General features: G+C 48.0%; 1 long non-coding RNA gene and 1 pseudogene across 1 annotated transcript; both read right to left on the bottom strand.

Moving 5' to 3' along the window:
- Nucleotides 1-1,956: 1,956 nt before the first annotated feature.
- LOC147972115 (uncharacterized) lies at nt 1,957-5,124 on the bottom strand. Its single transcript, XR_015602411.1, has 2 exons — nt 4,423-5,124; nt 1,957-4,173 (listed from the first exon to the last, which is right to left on the bottom strand). It is a non-coding gene; the product is annotated as an uncharacterized LOC147972115 (long non-coding RNA).
- A 13,050-nt stretch (nt 5,125-18,174) lies between these two features.
- LOC125556302 (E3 ubiquitin-protein ligase SINA-like 10) lies at nt 18,175-19,085 on the bottom strand (annotated as a pseudogene).
- Nucleotides 19,086-19,458: the final 373 nt, after the last annotated feature.

Below are 19,458 nucleotides of genomic sequence, written 5' to 3'. Positions count from 1 at the left end.
ATATGTTATACGTAGTACTAGCAAGATGCCCATGCGTTCCACAGAACATCAACATGATCAAGGGGAGGCCTAATTTACAAATATGGAGAAGGGTGTGTGTATCTTTTTTCAAAATTGCCATAGTTTCCTTCCTATCCATCAGATATAAATCGGACGGCCTATATTGCAGGATGGCACCATCATCAACAACTCCGTTTTTATAAGAGTAGAGATAAAATATATTATATGTAGTATAACATGTTCATAACCACACCATATGTATCACCGTTATATATATTTACACATGCGTCGGTTTAAAACACTATGAAAAATTCTTCAAATATCCGAATTTGCTTTTTATAATGAAGTATGATCTCAATTCATCTTTTACACCCACACAATCCTCTTATCTTTGTAGCTAGCTAGCGCTAACTTTCTCTCGTGCATGCAGATGCCCGCATCCCTCTCACCCTCCCTCATCATTCTCTAGCTCCATCACGCAAATTCGTCTTTTCGCTTTAGGTCGTTCACCCACGGTGTGTGTAGCCCCCCAGCTCCTTCTTTACGGCACACATCGATCGATATGCCTCTCTAGCCAGGTGTGCCTAGCACAAACACAAGCTTCCCCTCTTCTCTTATCACTGTCCATGCCTCACTCCCACCACTCTTTTCATCGATCTCGTACTCGCACACTCCTTCCCCCTCGATATAGTATGACTCTCGCACCACCTCCTAGATGCATCCCTCTCTCTCTATCCTTCTCCCCGTGCCTCATTTGCTTCTAACACACACATGCATGTATACCGATCGATCTCCCAACATATACCTAGGTCGACTTTAACTATTCCCCCCATCGATCGACGTACCTCACAAGTTATGTCTCTCCTTTCTCTGACAAAGGACGATTGATCTTCCTATATAGTTATGTCTGCTTACGACAGCCATATCTTTCGCCCTCATCATTCGTGCATGCCTCTTGACCCGTCTCTCACACGCACGTGCACAGACAGGCAGCCATCCCCTCTCTTATTGATATTGCAGGCATGCCCTCCGGTTATCTAGTAAGCCTATCCCACCATTTGTTAGAAGCAACTCCACTACCACCCCCTCCAACACTCTAGCTCCGTCTCTCTCCCAACCTTATTCCTCTTCTACACATATGCATGGATGTCGATCGATCTCCCTTAATACATGAGGTAAATCGATCTCCCTTAATACATGAGGTAGGCCTCTCTCCTCCTCCACACATATACCTGCCATTGTACCTCTATAGTTAATTAGGCCTCCCTCCCCCCCCCCCCCCACCACACACCGATAGTCGAGCGCTGTAGGTATCCATGCCACAGAGACAAACCGCACCTATCCCCTCTCTTGTTCTAGTAGGCCAGCCACTCTATATCTTTGACGTGGGCACACACAAATTCGATGGCACTCTTTATCGACTGCGCGCACACACACACACACACACACACATTATCCCTCTCTTCGATTCTATGGACACCTCAAGTCGATGATACCTCCACTCTCTTCTCGTGGATTGCCCCCTATATATAAATGATATATCCACTACTAGAATCAACGATTTTACCTAGGGTGGAATACCCTAGGTGAAAGCCCAAAAACTCAGGTAAAGGCTTTACCTAGAGCTTCCCCTAGGTAAAGGGCCCTAGGTGAAGTCTAGACGGGAAAGAGGGCTGTCCCTAGCGTTTTTCATCCACCCTAGGGAAACTAAACTTTACCTAGGGGCACATGCCCTAGGGAAAGTATACATCTGGTCACCTTTGCCAACATGGAAAGCATGTATACCTAGGGACATATTCTGCCCTAGGGAAAGCTTGTGAGACATATATATATATATATATATATATATATATATATATATATCATCCATAATTTGAAATATATATTTTGATTCATATCAACCATTTAGTAATACTAGAAACAGGCTACAACAAACAGTCACAACCAAAGCAACAATACACCAAATTTGGATATATATATCAGCCATAATTCAAATAATTCATAGATGACCGAATATTCATCATCATACAACATATTCATACCACCCATCGATCCAAAAAAGCTAGCTTAAGTTGCAAAATGGTCTAAACACTGCAAGTTTAATCTACAACCTGCTATAGACAAGGCCACATATCAGCTACTGTTGCTAGATCGAAACACTTCCAATCAACATGGTAATTAACTACACATGCATCACATCGCCTTGAGAAGTACATGCTCCAGATATCCCTTGAGCACTTGCATCAGGTTGCCGATCCAAGTCTTGAGAGGAACATCAGAGCTCACAACATGATGCTCAAAATAATGGTCACAAATTTAGCACTTCTCTAAAATATCAAAAATATTGCAGCATACACAAGAACACAAATCTGCATCATATTAACAGTATCACAACAGTCATGGACATACAAAACTCATGCCAGCAATAACATGCAAGATTGCAAGTAACTGAAAATAAGAACGAAGTATTGGTCTGTATACACAAAAGACAGAAAAATAAATAAAGCACCATCATGGCCATACAACAGTTTTGCAGTACTAGACATTTGAGAGTTGACACATAGATCATAGGTGTACCTCAAAAACATCTGTTTGCTGATTCCTTCAACCAAATGTTTGATCACCGTCTCAAGGTTTCCAGTCTTGACAGATATAGACGAGCAGATCTTGTGAATAAATATATGACAATGCAGCTAAATCATATGAAGTTCATGTGACTACACTAACAAAATAATAACATGCCGATGTAGCATCTGGTATATATTTGTTGATAAGCTTGTTGAAGTACATCAAAAGAGGGTAGCATGTAAATTCGTGATACAAGGTTTGAACTAAGGAAATGCTTCTAGTTTTAGAACACCTATCAAAAATATAAAGCATGGTTAGTTGTTCATATATTTGCTATGAATTGTGATTTTAAGTTGCTCAGCGAGCTTGACATTGAAACGGCTGGGAGTTTGGCTGTTTAAGATGCAGAATGAGAAGTTTAAGAAAAGGAACAAGGCCATGGTAGGTGATTTCTTTGAATTTGGAAACTGGCTATGAAGTTCCAATTTGCGAAAATGTTTTTGAAGTGAAAAGAAAAACCGTACAAAAAGGCTTTGATAAGTTATTTCATTTCTCTATTAGTTAAGAAAGCTCGAGATGAAACGGCATGCCCCCAGAAGTCTCAACTACTATATTTAAAGCAGGTAAGACACAACTTTCGAACATGTGCAACAAAGCAGTCCTGCCATACCTCTTTGTTGCCTTCTCGAATAAACACCACACTTGACAAAATAGTGCATCCTATAATTTCAGTAGTTAGAATGATAAATCACCGAATTTCTAACATGTTGTTCTGCCAAATTATCACTTAATTATAATTGTAAATGCCTAAATTATGTACCTCGTGTTTGTATCATTATGACACATGAAGAGATCTTGCATAACAAACAAAGTCTAAGCTTGTTTTGAGGATCTGTAAAACATACATGACAAGGGCCAGGTTGTGAAAACATTTAATGGTTCTTGGCTCGTTTCGAGGATCTGCAAGACAAGGGCCAGGTTGTGAAAACATACATGAGCATGCTCATGTAAATCAGCTTGTTAGTCGTGTCCCAATTAGATTATAATTGCATGCATGTCCATTAAGAAATGTGTTGGGTATACACCACTCAGATTATGCTTAACCTATTCTACAGGAAAAACAAAGCAAAGGAAAGGATAGCTCTATGAATTAGTGTCCAGCTAGTTTGTAAAGCTTCAGCTGAATTTTAGCTGCAGAAAAAAACTACATGGTTAAGCACACATCTTCAGCACAGTTCTAGTCATTCTTAAAAATGCATAAACAGTCATGATTAAAGATACACATTCATATTTCAAAATAGCAAAAAGAAACTATGCAATCAAAATATACTAAATCCATTTATATGGTTGTCATAGCTCCCAATTACAATAACAGAGATAAAATAATTTGCTCATATTTCATTGGATGTTGACTTTATGCATGGATAGGAATTTAAGCAGAGCATCACTCTAGAATCTATAACAGAAGAAAAATGGTCTTACATCCGTGCAAGATCTCTCCCCCTATGAGATGCATGCACATATACTGGTGAATCTGCATCCCAAGTTGATGTTGCTTCTCCAAGCTAGAAAACACCAATGTAGTATTTAAACATTCCTTGGTACCTTTAAATCAGAAAAACATTCAGTCAGGAAATATGTTTTAAGTTAACAAAATGCTAGTGCAGGAGAGTACTAGCATGGCCAACCTGCATCATAGCTACCATATATCTGTCTTTAAATCTGAACTTGGACTTAAAAGATTTACCTACTAGATCTTGTATGTAAAAGTTCTACTTTTAAGTTCTGGTTCTGGACATCATGTTCAAGCTGAAAAAACTAAATCGAAAGACTTGTACTACTAAAAAGATTTACCTAGTAGACCTGCAGGAGCGGACCTTGCAAAGGGCAAACTGATATTCTGCAACAACGGCAAGCTTGCCGAAAGAAGTAGTATAATTTCTTAACAAGCAAATCACATAGATGAGCATCACTTGCGAGATCTGAACACCGAAAAGATCAGAGCATATACAACTACCTAAACCAGAGAGCAAGAGGCAGGGAGAGAACCTTTGGGGTGAAGTCGAGGTGGTGGACGCAATCTTGATCTAGCGGGTAAGTGGATGTCGTCCTCCTCGCCGTAGTGCTCGTAGTGCAGGAGAGGATGTGGCCGTTGGGGAGTAGCTCGTCGGGGACAGTCGGGTGGGGGTGGTGCTCGTCGGGGACAACCGCATCGAGGAGCAGCTTGAGGTGGAGGCGGCGATGGTGGCGGCAGTCAGATCCGCGTGAGGACATCGTGCCCACCGCCAGATGGTCCGATTGGGCCACCGATGTGGTAGAGAAGGGGGAGGAAGAGGCAATGCGACGGATAAGGGATGGTAGGGGCGCGGCGGAGCAGGGCCGGTAGGGGCACGGCCGGGTGGTGGCGCGCGGCGGGCCATGGCGATGTGGGAGAGGAAGATTGGGGAGAGAGAGGGGGGATTTTTTCTGGCGGCGGCGAAGGATTGAGGCACGGGGGAAGGAGACCTAATTTAGCCAAATTTTTTGGCACTGCGCGCCCTTTCTCCCGTCGCTAGCTCACTGCATAATGGGCCCCCAGAGCGCGGGGGGGGGGGGGGGGGGGATAAAAGGCGCGCGCCGTCGACGCGGGAGGCCATATCTTCGTGTTTTTCGGCGTGGATGGTCTGCACGTGGCACATGTACTTAGGAAATTTTATTTTTCAGTTCTTTTTGCCACAAAATTGTCTTTCCCTAGAGGGGTACTATTCATTGCTTTTCTTTCCCTTGAGGAGATTAATAAGCTCTAGGTGAAGGCCTTAGCAGTAGGTAAAATGGGGATTTCTAGTAGTGATCCAGGACTCTATCTCGCACACATTGCATATGTTACATTTTTTGATTGACTTTCTCTAAAAAAAACTCTCATGAACCCACACACTATATCTCTCTATGTTTGTATCTCTCACACAACCCCACGTAGGTGGTGTACGTATATAAGAAGAGAATAGGTGTACCGTGCACACGTACTCACGCTTCATGCCCAGCCACACCCGCACGGGTACACGGTGGAGCTCATTTCTATACGAAATGGTAGCCCACGTGCTAATTTGAACACATGTAGCGGTTGTTTACCTACGGAGGTCGTGTACCACACGTGCATGAAATAAAGTTCGACTTGATGCGTTGGCCGTTATTTTTAAATAAAGTTATATCGCTCAATGGCACGCACACTGAATACAAACCGATTTTTATGGAGAAAAAGGTAGTCCGCTCCACTATATACAATGGAGCCTCCCTGCCTGGTTTGTCTCTCTTTAGAGTATCTCACACAAGGCTGCGGTGGCCTCTCTCTCTCACTGTTGGCCACTGATCCGGCCGCATCCCATCCACCGTCCGAAAGGGAGGAAGTGCATCGTTTCTCCGTTCGACGGCGCCGAGGCAGCATGTCTTGATCTGCGGTACACGTTGTTCTCTCTGACCAAGCTCCGACGCGGTAGGGCCTACGCCACCTGCTCGTTGTCACAGTATGGGCAGATTCCGCCCGCCGCTGCTCACCTAGTTACATCCCCAACGACCTCCAGGTATCCCCTCCGGCCTTGCTCCACTACCCGTCTTCCCACGTCGCTGCATGTGGATCTTCCATAGTTCTTTGCACAAAACGTAGCTCGTCCGGCGTACTTTCCATATTGCAATCTCATCCTCACACCATTTTAGACAAACACAACCGTGTTGGTATCTTCCCTTAGGACAAGGAATATGCTTCTTTTTTGTCGTCGCAACTGTCATCAACAATATTTATCTTTTTGCAAATTTCAAATGGGCATATTTTAGAGTGTAGATTCGCTCATTTTGCTTCGTATGTGTACTCCCTCCGTTCCTAAATATTTGTTTTTCTAGAGATTTCAACAAGTGACTACATATTGAACAAAATGAGTGAATCTACACTATAAAATATGTCTATGGACATCCCTATGTAATAGTCCATTTGAATCTCTAAAAAGACAAATATTTGAGTAGTCACTCGTTGAAGTCTCTAGAAAGACAAATACTTCGGAGTATATTTAAGAACTGAGGGTAGTGCACAGCCGCATGGGAGACTCAGACCGGTCGTTGCGCCGCATTAATAGTGAGTAATGAGCAGTCAAATCATAAGCCCCACCTTTCCCATTGTAAGTTGCTCGAAAGAAGCAAACATCAATAAGCTCTTTCTTGAATCCGCTCATACCACTCCATCCGTCACTGTTTATAGAGCGCGCTTCAGAAAAAGAGAAAATCTCTAGGACCAAGGCAACTAGCGATCGGCCTGAAAAATAGCATTGGTAGTTATAGCACGGCGTCTATTACTAGAGAAAATAATGCGTACACACATGTATGCAGTGCTTCCACCCTGGGTAGACACATGCATGCACTTACTCCACTCCGTAGTACTATATCGAGAGAAAATTGCGGTTACCACGCCCTAATTAATTGAGCCTTAAACCAAACGCGTCTAAAGTCTCTCTAGTGGTGGAAATGCATTGGGAGAAATGCATCATAATGAAGCGCGCCCTGTAAACTGTGATGGAGGGAGGAGTAGTATGAAGGTGCAAAACCAAGTACGCGTATGGCCAGTCGGTCAACGCACCTCCTCTTGGCACATCACTGACATGTGGGACCGGAGTGTGAGCAAACCGATCTCAATTGACGGCAAACTGGCCAACCCGCCGTTCCTTGAGAGATACGAGGAGCGAGAACACACAGACGGGCTCGCACGGAGGCCAAGATATATGCGAGCATGGTTGATCGATATCATCATTACATGTTGGGCTGCCGTTTTCCGCCCTTCTCCGAAATAAATGTGTACTTTATTAGAGATTAAATAAAATAAGAGTATAGAGGCTCCACCATGCGGTTCTAGTAGTAGTACTACTCGTACTACTAAACCTTGCGCTTGGCTCTTCGCCTCTTCGTGAAGTCGAACAATGATGGTACTCCGCATGTTCGGTACTACAGTGTATGCCTTTGGCAATCTGACACCAAATGAACTGATGCATGTCCACCACCTGGGCGAGGGTACGTTGCATTAGTCAAAAGGCGTAAGCGAGCTTCTCCTCGTTCTGCGAGTTGACGGGACACACCAACAAGTAGTGCTAGTCCATACTCCCTCCTTTCCGGTTAATATGGCTTAATCTTTTTTCGTGTAAATGAGAGAGCTTTATTCATATATAAGCATTCTTAGGACGATCAGCCAAGACACTGGTCACTAGGAAGCAAGGTACCCCGCAAAAAAGTAGGAAGTGAGGTGTTTCATCAAGCCAGCTTTCGGCCACATTCAAAGTGCAGCAAGCACGGTTCGCACAAAGATGCGCCGCAAGGTTTGCTGACCTGTTTACATGCCGAATAACAAAAAAAGAGGAAATATTACCGGGTGCTCCTATTTGTAACAGGATATGAGCCAGAATTAAGCGAGAATTGTAGCGAGTGTTCCATGCAATCAACTTCCATTGTCACATGCGAGAACCCTCGAAGAGAACCAAATGTGTTGAAGATTGCTTTATCACATTTTAAAAATATAATAAGAGTGCAGACGCTCCTCCATCCGGTTCCTAGTACTACCTCTATAGACTATAGTAGTAGTACTAGTACTAGTAAACTTTGCGCTTGGCTGTTCTCCTCTTGGGGAAGTGCAATTGTCGGTGTCAAAACCGGCGGATCTCGGGTAGGGGGTCCCGAACTGTGCGTCTAAGGCGGATGGTAACAGGAGGCAGGGGACACGATGTTTTACCCAGGTTCGGGCCCTCTCGATGGAGGTAATACCCTACGTCCTGCTTGATTGTTCTTGATGATATGAGTATTACAAGAGTTGATCTACCACGAGATCAGAGAGGCTAAACCCTAGAAGCTAGCCTATGGTATGATTGTTTTTGTCCTACGGACTAAAACCCTCCGGTTTATATAGACACCGGAGGGGAGCTAGGATTACACAAGGTCGGTTGCAAAGGAGGAGATAAAGGAGGAGATATCCATATCCATTTTGCCTAGCTTGCCTTCCACGCCAAGTAGAGTTCCATCCAGACACGAGACAAAGTCTTCAATCTTGTATCTTCATAGTCCAACAGTCCGGCCAAAGGATATAGTCCGGCTGTCCGGAGACCCCATAATCCAGGACTCCCTCAGTAGCCCCTGAACCAGCTTCAATGATGATGAGTCCAGCGCGCAGTGTTGTCTTCGGCATTGCAAGGCGGGTTCCTCCTCCGAATACACCACGGAAGAGTTTGAATACAAGGATAGTGTCCGACCCTGCAAAATAAGTTCCACATACCACCGTAGAGAGAATAATATTTCCACAAATCTAATCTGCTGACGCGTTTTGGCAGCATGGCATCACGCCATGGCCCGGTAATTATTAGAACCGTTTTTCTTTAACCAGCCCCGCACATAACGCGAGGCGGTTTCTTGACACGTCTTGTCAAAGAAGAGATCGTGTTCCCCTTATCACGGGATTCTCATCAATACAAACGTGGGTAACCCAACCGTGCCTGTTGGTATGACTCCTAGATCTTAGGTAAGTCTCGAACGGCCACGAGGAGGACGCCTGGTATTCATCCCCTTTATAAAGGGACAAGGCTTTTTCTTTTTCCCTCCTGTGCTCAATCGAATCCTTCCCCCGCCTCGAGTTCTAACACCCAAAGCTCAGGTCAGGTGCTTCGGACCTTCAATCATGTCCGGATCCAGCCTTCAAGGCTGGTGGGTGCCTTCCTCCGTCACGGAGGAGGACATCAAGAAGTTGAGGGAGGCCAGATATCTGACCGCCGAAATTTCGCATAGGTTGCCCGTCCGAGGGCAAGTTGTCCCTACTCCTGAACCCAACGAGAGCGATGTGTTCGTCTCCCACTCCCTCCGAGGACCAGGCCTCGCTCTGGATCCCTTTGTTAGGGGTCTTATGTTCTATTACGGGCTAGATTTTCACGATTTGGCCCCGGATTCCCTTCTCCACATCTCGTCATTTATGTCGTGTGTGAGGCCTTCCTCTGCATTACCCCTCACTTCGACCTGTGGCTCAAGACCTTCGATGTGAAGCCGAAGATGCTCGAGGGGCAGTACGCAGCGTGCGGAGGTGCTTTAATAAGCAAAATTACTGACGCTCCATGGCCAATGGGTTCCTTTCCAGAGGTGTTCGGATTGTGGCAACGGGAGTGGTTTTACGTCACAGCTCCCCGAAGTGCCAAATGGGTAGCTGCCCCCACCTTTCGCTCGGGCCCCCCACCACAACTGATGTCATGGATCAACATGGGGCTAAGCTGGGGTCCATCCAAGGACGTGCCAATACTGCAGAGCCGTATCCGAGATCTCTGGTTATGGTAATGCAAGTTTATGCTGGTTCGTCAAGTCCAGCCTTGCAAATGCCGGCCCCTCCGCATGTGGGAATTCAACCCGGAAGGACCACGCACTATTCAGCATTTCCTCGGCATGACGCACGAGGAGATGTACAAATCGTTCTTCGGACCCCAAATAGAGTGTCCGGACACTACCGAGGACGTGGGCCTGAGCTGCAACCGCCCCACTGCCCAAGTAAGTAATCCCCTGGCCGAACACACTGTCCTTTTGTTTATCATGACATCATTCTGACGAATTGCTCTTTGACCAGGACTGGATAGCAAAGGCAAAGATGATCCGGTGTTCGGCCCCCCTTCCTGAAGGCTTGGACAATCCGATGCTGGAAAAGATGCTTGAGCCAACACCTCGTCTAGTGCCCTCAAAGGAAGATGAAGGGGGGAATAAAGAGGGCGAAAGCGGGCCTCCATCGCTATCTATTCCAATCGAGGGAATGAGCGCCTCCACGAGGGAGGATAACCAAACGGAAGAATCTGACATTCTTTCTCCCCGGGGAAGGAAGAGGACCACCTCTGAAGATCCGGAAACTAAGGTTTCCAAACGGGAGAAGAAATCTCCGCCAGAGGGTCCTGTCTCGGAGGGTATTCTGGCCGCACAATGTACGCGCGGGAATCAGCCCTCTACCGAGCTGTAAGTAATCAAAAAGTACTTAATAGTGAAGATATCCTACCTTGCTTCCGAAGACAATAACCGATGCTTCTAAATTGTAGTCCGGATCGCAGCCCTTCTCGACAGAGTTCATCTTCGGGGGATCTTCTTCCGGAGATGATGGAGAGAGAAACGCCTCCCCCGGACTCCCCAGCTCAAGAAGCGGGCGACCTTGAAGTGTCGTTGCGAAGGGTATCTCCGGATCTAATACCGCTGGAAGATAACCCTTTGGCTACCCGGCATCCCCTGTATCCAGCTCCTGAGGAGAGTGACAGCAAGGGTCCCTCAGTGTGCGGTCGGACGTGCTGAAGGATCTTCTGGGGCAATCTGTCGTCTTGGAAGCACATCGTACGCTAGTGGGTACGGTAATTGAAAGGATTTCATCCGCCGAAAGCGGTTTGCATGAAGCTTTTATGAGTCTGTTGAAAGGCTTCAAGGTACGTGAAATAATGTATGCGTTTTACAGTACCGCATACGTTAGGTATGCCCATGCAAATAGTAGTCCCTGAGACTCTGGTTGTGGTCGAGAACGGCGGAAAACAGAGGATCATAGTCCCAGGTAATAACCAGACCGCCTTTATGTGCAGGTGGTTGAAACTCCGGTGGCTAGCCGGACTAATGGGTTTGCCGAACTAAAGCGGCAGCTGGATGCAGCAGATGCCGACATCGTGCTTGTCAACAAGCGGCTTGATGAGGCACAGGGTGAGTGATTTTTCTGGTGATCGTCGCATAGTAAGAGCAGCATGATGCCGGTATCTTTAATATGTTGTGACTGCAGATGGAGCTGCCACCATGGAGACCCTTCGGGCGGAGCTTGCCCGAGCCAAGGAGCAAGCGAGGAGTAGCAATTCGGCCGCTTTAAAGGCGGTCGAAGAGTTAAGGGCCGAACAGGCCGCGCGTTGCGAGAGCAAGGAAAAAATAGCCAAGATGGCTGTAGAATGAAAAGATGCTGCTGACCGTTACCGGCTTCTTGAAGAAGAAGACTGGGCGAAAGCGACGGACCTGGAGAAGGCCCGGGTGGCTGGCAAGGAAACCCGTTCCAAAATTAGAGCGACGAAGGAGGAGCTGAATCAAGTTGCAGATATCGTGTCTGGGAAGCCCTTCTTGTTGCGGACTAAGTTCGGGGATCCGAAGTATGCTCCTCTGGACTGGCTATGGAGTTCTACGGACGAGTACATGGATTTGGCTGCAAGTGCTGCTGATGCAGCCGAGTACTTCAAGGATCAGAAAGGTCCCGAAGTGGAGAAGTTGTTCTGGTCACAGTTTCACGCTCCAGTCCGTCCGCTGTTGCTGAATGAGCGATTGACCGGTTAGGCTGAGCTCCATAGGTTGTCCGTACTTTCCATGAGGTCCGTTGTGGATCACATGTGGCCGGGAGAGCGAAGGCCAAGTAGCTACTTTAGCTTAGTGCAACAATTCCTTGAAGCTGCGCCACACATCGATGTTGTAAAGAGATCAGCGTGCATAGAAGGTGCACGGATGGCCCTTGCCCGTGTCAAAACATACTGGGCGGAGATGGAGGCCACCACTGTTGCGGCACAGGGTTCGGCCATCGGCCGAGTGGCTGCCGAGCACTACTTTGAAGAAGTCCTTGAAGGCGCTCGCTCGATAGAGGCTCAGTGCTCGAAGAATATTATTTTCCAGTGACATGTAGTCCCATTGTACAAACAATATTTTTCTGCATTAATCAAGGCTGTATTTATACTTTTGCCCGAAAGTGCTATGATGCCTCCTGTGCGGCCGTTTATGTATATATGTATATAACCTGAAAGTTTGCAGTCGTCGGCTTCCGCCCCCACGCATATAATGCAGGGGTGTTTGCAAAAGATGCATATCCACACTTGATCCAACGTCTTGGTCTGTTAAGGAGGTGATAGCGTAGCAAACAAGCTAATCGGTCTATATTGCTTCAACACTTTCACTTAGCCATAGGAGTTTGACAGTGGGGCTACTATATAGCCCCTGGTACTTTTGCGCTCGTCTGAATACGATGCGCATACGTACATGACTGGGAAACGGCCCTTCGTTAATGCGGAGGAATCCTGAAGATTCCGATTAGTCATCGAGTGGTTGACCAGTCTCTCACTATATCATGCCAGTCAGTTTTTGGCTTTCTCTACTGAGGTGCTCATCCGGACGAACCAGGGCACAATCGCAGTAGTTCTCCCAGTGCTACCTTAGCCGATATAACGGAATGTAAGGTACCAAAACATGGGAGCCGGGCAAACCCAACATTTGACCAAAGACATGATTCGGAGCTGATGCATATAGGGCCAAGCTCGCGACGCAAAACACTCCCTAAGGTGTTTAGTCTTTATAACATATACCGGGCTAAACAATGCCCTTTGTAAGAAACCCCATGTGTCCAGGTACGTGCAAAATCCTGGCGTGGCCACATGCCAATAACGCCGGCATCCTTCTCGGTTGTGTGGAGTATCCGGAAGATGTGAGCAACAAGAGACAGTAAAAAAGGTTTAAGCAGGGCCTTAATCTAAAAAGAAACCTTTTGGCGGGTCCCTGCTGCACGTCTGCACCTGTATCTTCGTTGTGCCGTGTCCTGGACGGGTGTAGCACGATTGCAACCTGCAAAAAGGAAGGAACTTAGGTGAAAGTTGCCGTGCCGAAAAGAAGAATGAGTTATCAGAATTCCAGAGGAGCCTAGTTGAGCCGGGTTGGCCCTGATTACACGCGGGAAGCCCCTGGTATCGTTTTATGAGGGTTCGAAAACCAATCTCATGCATGTATGATGGAACGCCGGACTCGTCTAACCATGTTCGTGGTCTTGACGACCTGCCATTTTTCTGGTTAGTGAGGCCGTCTAGTGTGCGGCTGTTAGAGCCGCCGCGTCCTCTTCCATACGTGAAGAACGGTTGGTATTTCCGCTAACTGTAATGACGCCTCATGGACCGGGCATCTTAAGCTTGATAAAGCATAATGCGGTATTGCGTTGAAACGAGCAAAAGCCGCCCTTCCAAGTAGTGCTTGAAAATCACTTCGGAATGGAGCGATGTGAAAAGTTAACGTTTCACTTCGGAAGTTATCGGGAGAACCGAAAACCACCTCTAGTAATAGAGAGCCCATGCAGTGGGCCTCTTGGCCTGGTATTACTCCCTTGAAGGAAGAATTACTGTGGCTTATATGTGTCGGGTCTATCCCCATTTTGCGGACTGTGTCCTGATATATTAGATTGAGATCACTGCCGCCGTCCATGAGGACCCTTCTAAAATGGTACCCATTTATTATTGGGTCTAACACCAAGGCCGTCAGTCCTTCGCGTCGGATATGTGTATCGTGATCCCTACGATCAAAAGTGATCGGGCAGGCCAACCAGGGGTTGGACCTAGGGGTGACGGGCTCGATGGCGCGTGTGCATCGGAGTGCACGATTGCTTCTCCTCCTTATCACATTGATCATGTTTACTGTTTTAACCTCCGGTGGGAATTTTTTCTGTCCTCCGGCGCTTTGCTAGCGAGGTTCATCCTCGTCTTCGCTTGGTGTCGCCTCCTCTTTGTGTTCGGCGTTTAGCTTACCGGCCTGCTTGAAGACCCAACATTCTCTATGGGTATGATTTGCAGGTTTGTCTGGGGTGCCGTGAATCTGACAGAGCTTGTCAAGAATTTTGTTTAGGCCAGATTGTCCTTCTCTACTGCTTTTGAAAGGCTTTTTCCACTGACCTGGTCGGGAGCCCCTAAATCCGGCGTTTACCGCTGTATTATCTGGGCTACCTTCTTTACTTCGACGCTTGTTTTTGTTGCGTCATGGTTTACCATTGCCATCCCTTACTTCGGATGTGCTTGGGTCACTGGTGCTGCTACGGGCCAACCAGCTGTCCTCGCCCGCACAAAAGTGGGTCATGAGGCTTGTTAGGGCTGCCATTGTTCTCGGTTTTTCTTGACCGTGGTGTCTGGCGAGCCATTAGTTTCGGACGCTGTCTTTAAAAGCTGCTAAGGCTTCGGCGTCTGGATAGTCGACTATTTGGTTATTCTTGGTGCGGAACCTGTTCCAAAGCTTTTGGGCAGACTCTCCAAATTGTTGGATTATGTGACTTAAATCATCTGCATCCAGAGGTTGGACATAAGTCCCTTGAAAATTGGCCCGAAAAGCGTCCTCGATCTCCTCCCAACTTCCAATTGAGTTTCCGGGGAGGCTTTTCAGCCAGTGCCTAGCTGGCACTTTAAGCTTGAGGGGCAAGTATTTAATGGCATGGAGATCGTCTCCACGAGCCATATGAATATGGAGGATGAAGTCCTCTATCCAGACTCCAGGGTCTGTGGTTCCGTCGTACGCCTCTATGTTCACTGGTTTGAATCCTTCTGGGAATTCATGATCCAGCACCTCATCAGTGAAACATAGTGGGTGTGCGGTACCCCTGTATTGGGATGCGCCATAGTGTTCGGACGATTGTAGTATTCGGTGCTGGTTGCGTACCGTAGCGTGCTTCCTAGATCCATAGATAGATCTGGTCGCGCCGGATTTTTGACGCAAGTTCTCACGTAGAACGTGTGTTGACTTATGCGTGACTTTGTTAGCCGCTCTATCGCGTTCACAGGGTGGTGGATCCGACCGGTTGGCCGTATCACTTATCGGCTGTATGGGCTCTAAGGCCTCGTCGTCGAATTCCGGTAATAGCTTGCGCTTTGGATAGCTATTTTGGTGGTAGCTTCTAGCATACTTTGTTACTTTGTTCCACTTGCTGTTGAGCGTATCTTGTGCGACCTTGAGCCTTTGCTTATGTTTCTTCAGGCTTCTCGCTGTGTCTGTAAGCCTTCTGCGCAGGTTCTCTTGCTCCAAGTGTGTTTCTGGGATGATGGGTGCATCATTGTCCGGACTGTTTTCTTCCCTAGATGGGGATTGATGATGCTTATCTTTGGCGTCATCGTGTTCGGACGTAGGATCCGTACTATGTTTGCTGTTTGCATCTTGATCGTTTTCTGCCACTGGGGTGGTGCAGTTGTCGTCTTTTCCGGAGTCGCGTGGACTATTGTTATCGCTGTTTTTGCTATGGCAGGACTTAGGGCGGCGCCGCTGACGTCGGCACTTGGGTTGCTTCTTGGAGGGGTCATCCTCCGCTTTCTCGTCGCCATTGGCTTCGTTGGGGGTGTCCACCATGTACACGTCATGTGATGAAGTAGCGGTCCAGCGCCTTGTGGGCGGTGGTTCTGGTTCGTCTCCGGCTTCGTCGTCCATACCGTCGAAGTCCTCGGAGCCGAAGTCGAGCATGTCGGTTAAGTCGTCGACAGTGGCTACTAAGTGGGTGGTGGGTGGGCGGTGAATTTCTTCGTCGTCCGCATCCCATTCTAGCCGGACATAGTTTGGCCAAGGTTCTCCTGAGAGGAAGAGAGACCTTAATGAATTTAGCACATCTCCAAAAGGTGAGTGCTGAAAGATATCCGCGGAGGTGAACTCCATGATCGGCGCCCAGTCGGACTCGACGGGCAAGGATACGAGCGGCTCGGAGTCCGTGACCGAAGATGAATCCAGTGGTTCGGCGACACGGCTCTCGCAAGGGGTGAAGTCAGTATCCGGCTCTATCGCCGTTGAGAGTGCGGCCTCCATGGCGGGGTCCATCCCTCCGCCCTCGATTGCGTGAATTGTTCCAGGTTAAAAACCGGAGTAGCTACGGATGCGATCTCCCGAACATTGTCCCACGGTAGAGTTACGTCTTGCTCGTCGTGACTGCGCAATGCGTTCGGCATGGGCTCGAATCCGTCGAAGATCAAGTCTTCGCAGACATAGGCCGTGTAGTTCAAGTTTCCAAATCTGACCTGATGGCCAGGGGCGTAGCTCTCAATCTGCTCCAAATGGCCAAGTGAATTGGCCCACAGTGCAAAGCCACCGAATATGAAGATCTGTCCGGGGAGGAAAGCCTCACCTTGGACCGCATCACTAGCGATGATCGAAGGATCCATCGAGCCTTATGGTGACGACACAGTGGAACTCTCAATGAAAGCACCAATGTCGGTGTCAAAACCGGCGGATCTCGGGTAGGGGGTCCTGAACTGTGCGTCTAAGGCGGATGGTAACAGGAGGCAGGGGGCACGATGTTTTACCCAGGTTCGGGCCCTCTCGATGGAGGTAATACCCTACGTCCTGCTTGATTGTTCTTGATGATATGAGTATTACAAGAGTTGATCTACCACGAGATCAGAGAGGCTAAACCCTTGAAGCTAGCCTATGGTATGATTGTCTGTTGCCCTATGGACTAAAACCCTCCAGTTTATATAGACACCGGAGGGGAGCTAGGGTTACACAAGGTCAGTTACAAAGGAGGAGATATCCATATCCGTTTTTCCTAGCTTGCCTTCCACGCCAAGTAGAGTCCCATCCGGACACGGGACGAAGTCTTCAATCTTGTATCTTCATAGTCCAACAGTCCGGCCAAAGGATATAGTCCAGCTGTCCGGAGACCCCCTAATCCAGGACTCCCTCAGCAACAATAATAGTACTACTAGTATAGTGTATACTTCTGGCAATCTGACACCGAATTAACTGTTGCACGTCCACCGCCTGAGCGAAGGACAGCTTGCATTAGTCGAAAGTTTCTCCTTGTCCTGCGAGCCACCGCGCGCAAGCTTCTCCCGTCCTGCAAGCTTCTCCTCGTTCAGCAAGTTGACGGGACACAACAAAGTAATGCTAGTCCATACTGCCTCCTCTCCGGTTAATATGGCTTAATTTCAAACGAGATAAATACACTGTCTGTCACTATATATTTGTAAAAATATGGTCAGTGGACTTCATAATATGCTCATTGCGCTCAATATATACATTTTCCGGTGTTTATACGGTCACTAGCTCACCCTGGCTGAGTATGTGTGTGCATGCACGTGTAGGTTGAGCACTTGAGCATGACCGTGTGTGTTCCGTCGTGTGCTCGGACATGCATGCATTAGGGTGTCGCGCGCGTTTTTGCGTCCATGTGTATGTGTGACTGTTGCATACACGTAGGGGGAGTATGTGTAGGGGCCACTAAAGGAGCAGTCCAATCACACATTAAGTTAGTCAGAAGAAGCAACCATCATTTCACTCTTCAATGACACGTACGCAATATAAAATGGTTGATATGGAGAGAAAAAGAAAACCACTATATATACACTAGCAGGAGCCTAAGCTACAAGCCTGCTTGCTTGGGTTGCTCTCTTCAAAAGCATAGAACGACGGTGGCCACACCGCTGATCAAATATCCGGCCTGATCCTGCAGCTAGGGGAAGGGAACAATGTTCTGCGTAGACGCGGTCGACATCGGCAAGGGAGAAAATCCACAGTCGGTGCGTCCCAATCGGGGGTCACCGCGGCATGGGCCGATGCTGCGTCCCAACCGCCCTTCTAGCTACAGCCCGATGTCCGTTTCAAAAATATTAGTGCATGTCAACAAAAAATCCGTTCCGTTTCGAAAAAACATATAAGCTGTTAGTTCTTACCCAAAGGATATTTATATCCAACAGACACAAAATATCCATTCGACTGTTCGAAATAACTTTCACTGCTGATCTGATGTCGAGGTAATTGCTGCATCGCCACCAAAACCCACCATCTCTTAAGCTAAAGTAGACCGAGCTAACCCCTATATTAGCATATTACTAAGATAAACAGAAGGCACTATAGAATCATTTAGGACGTGAGCTTGTCAATCTGAATGTGGAGGGACACCAGCTTAGCCCCGGCCAACAATTTGGGCGGAACTGTGAAGAAGGTCAGCTCCTGCACGGCGACATTGCCGGGATCCCTGCTGCTTGTCACCTCCATTTCCACCTTGACGGCGTCGGTCCTGCCTTTGGGCTCCCACGGCGGTTTGTTCGCCCACAGTGGCCACATAGTGCGGTAGTGGGGACGCCCCCGCTCTGATGCAGACAACCGACACGATGATAGGCGCGCCGATGTCTAGCACGCCGCCGACCAAGAAAAACACGCGGTCGTCCTCCTCCGCGAACAGAAAGAGTCGTGGCTTCGACAGTGGCACTTGCAGCTGGAGTGCCTTGCCGTACTGGATCCTGTGCACAGGCATGGGATGCACGGTGCTGATGTGGTGGGAGAGCACCGGCGGCGGGCCTTCGTAGCCATAGACGGGCACGGGGCATTTGCAGGGCGTGAGCGGACACACGCTCTGGTGATCGGCGAGCTTGTGGTAAGTGACGTAGAGCCCACAACCTTTGTACGGGCACTCCACCCTCACCGAGGAGAGGACGGCATCCACCGCCGTGTTCCGCACGTCGAAGCCACCGCCGCGCTCGCACTTCTGGCACTGCCGCTGGTTCCCGGGGCGCTCGACGCGGCAGTCCACGCAAGCCAGGTGCCCTCCCTTGCACTGCACAAATCAATCAAACAACACATCAATCAAGAAACCTGCACCTTGCTCGATCAGCTGAACGGATGAGGTGTATTCGAACCTCATACACTGGAGGCTTCAAGGGGCGGAGGCACAAGGTGCAGTGGAGCAAGGCGAGGTCCATCGAGACCATAGAGAGCTCCATCATCGGGTCCTGTTCCGTCTGCATGATCTCGCCCTCCTCGTGCACAACCATCTCTCGCTTTATTAGGGTTGGGGCATTACAAAGCTTTACCGTCACATATTCATACTACATCAAGGTGCATTAAATCAACACATGCAAGTATCAAAAGGAGAGTCACAGCATGCATGCATTGTAATTAATGCATCGGTAAACGCAAATTATTGAAATATATCGAGTGCAGTGCTTTGATGTGTTGTGTCAACTCGTACAAGACCGAGAAGTTTGATTACTACAACACCCTCGCGCCTTAACCGCACCTATCTTTGGCTGCATGACAGGTGGGTCACCGACCTGTTGGGCCCACCTGTCATGGACGCAAAGGCAGGAGTAGTAAGTCAATGAAGCTGCGTCCCTCCCTCGCCCATGAGCGTGGTGGCTGGCAGGA

This window comes from Triticum urartu, chromosome 5A, assembly GCF_056163025.1.
Source record: "Triticum urartu cultivar PI428250 chromosome 5A, HENAU_Tu73, whole genome shotgun sequence".
Lineage (NCBI taxonomy): Eukaryota > Viridiplantae > Streptophyta > Magnoliopsida > Poales > Poaceae > Triticum > Triticum urartu.
Note: the sequence above shows the minus strand (reverse complement) of the source record. Positions and strands in the feature narration are given on the sequence as shown.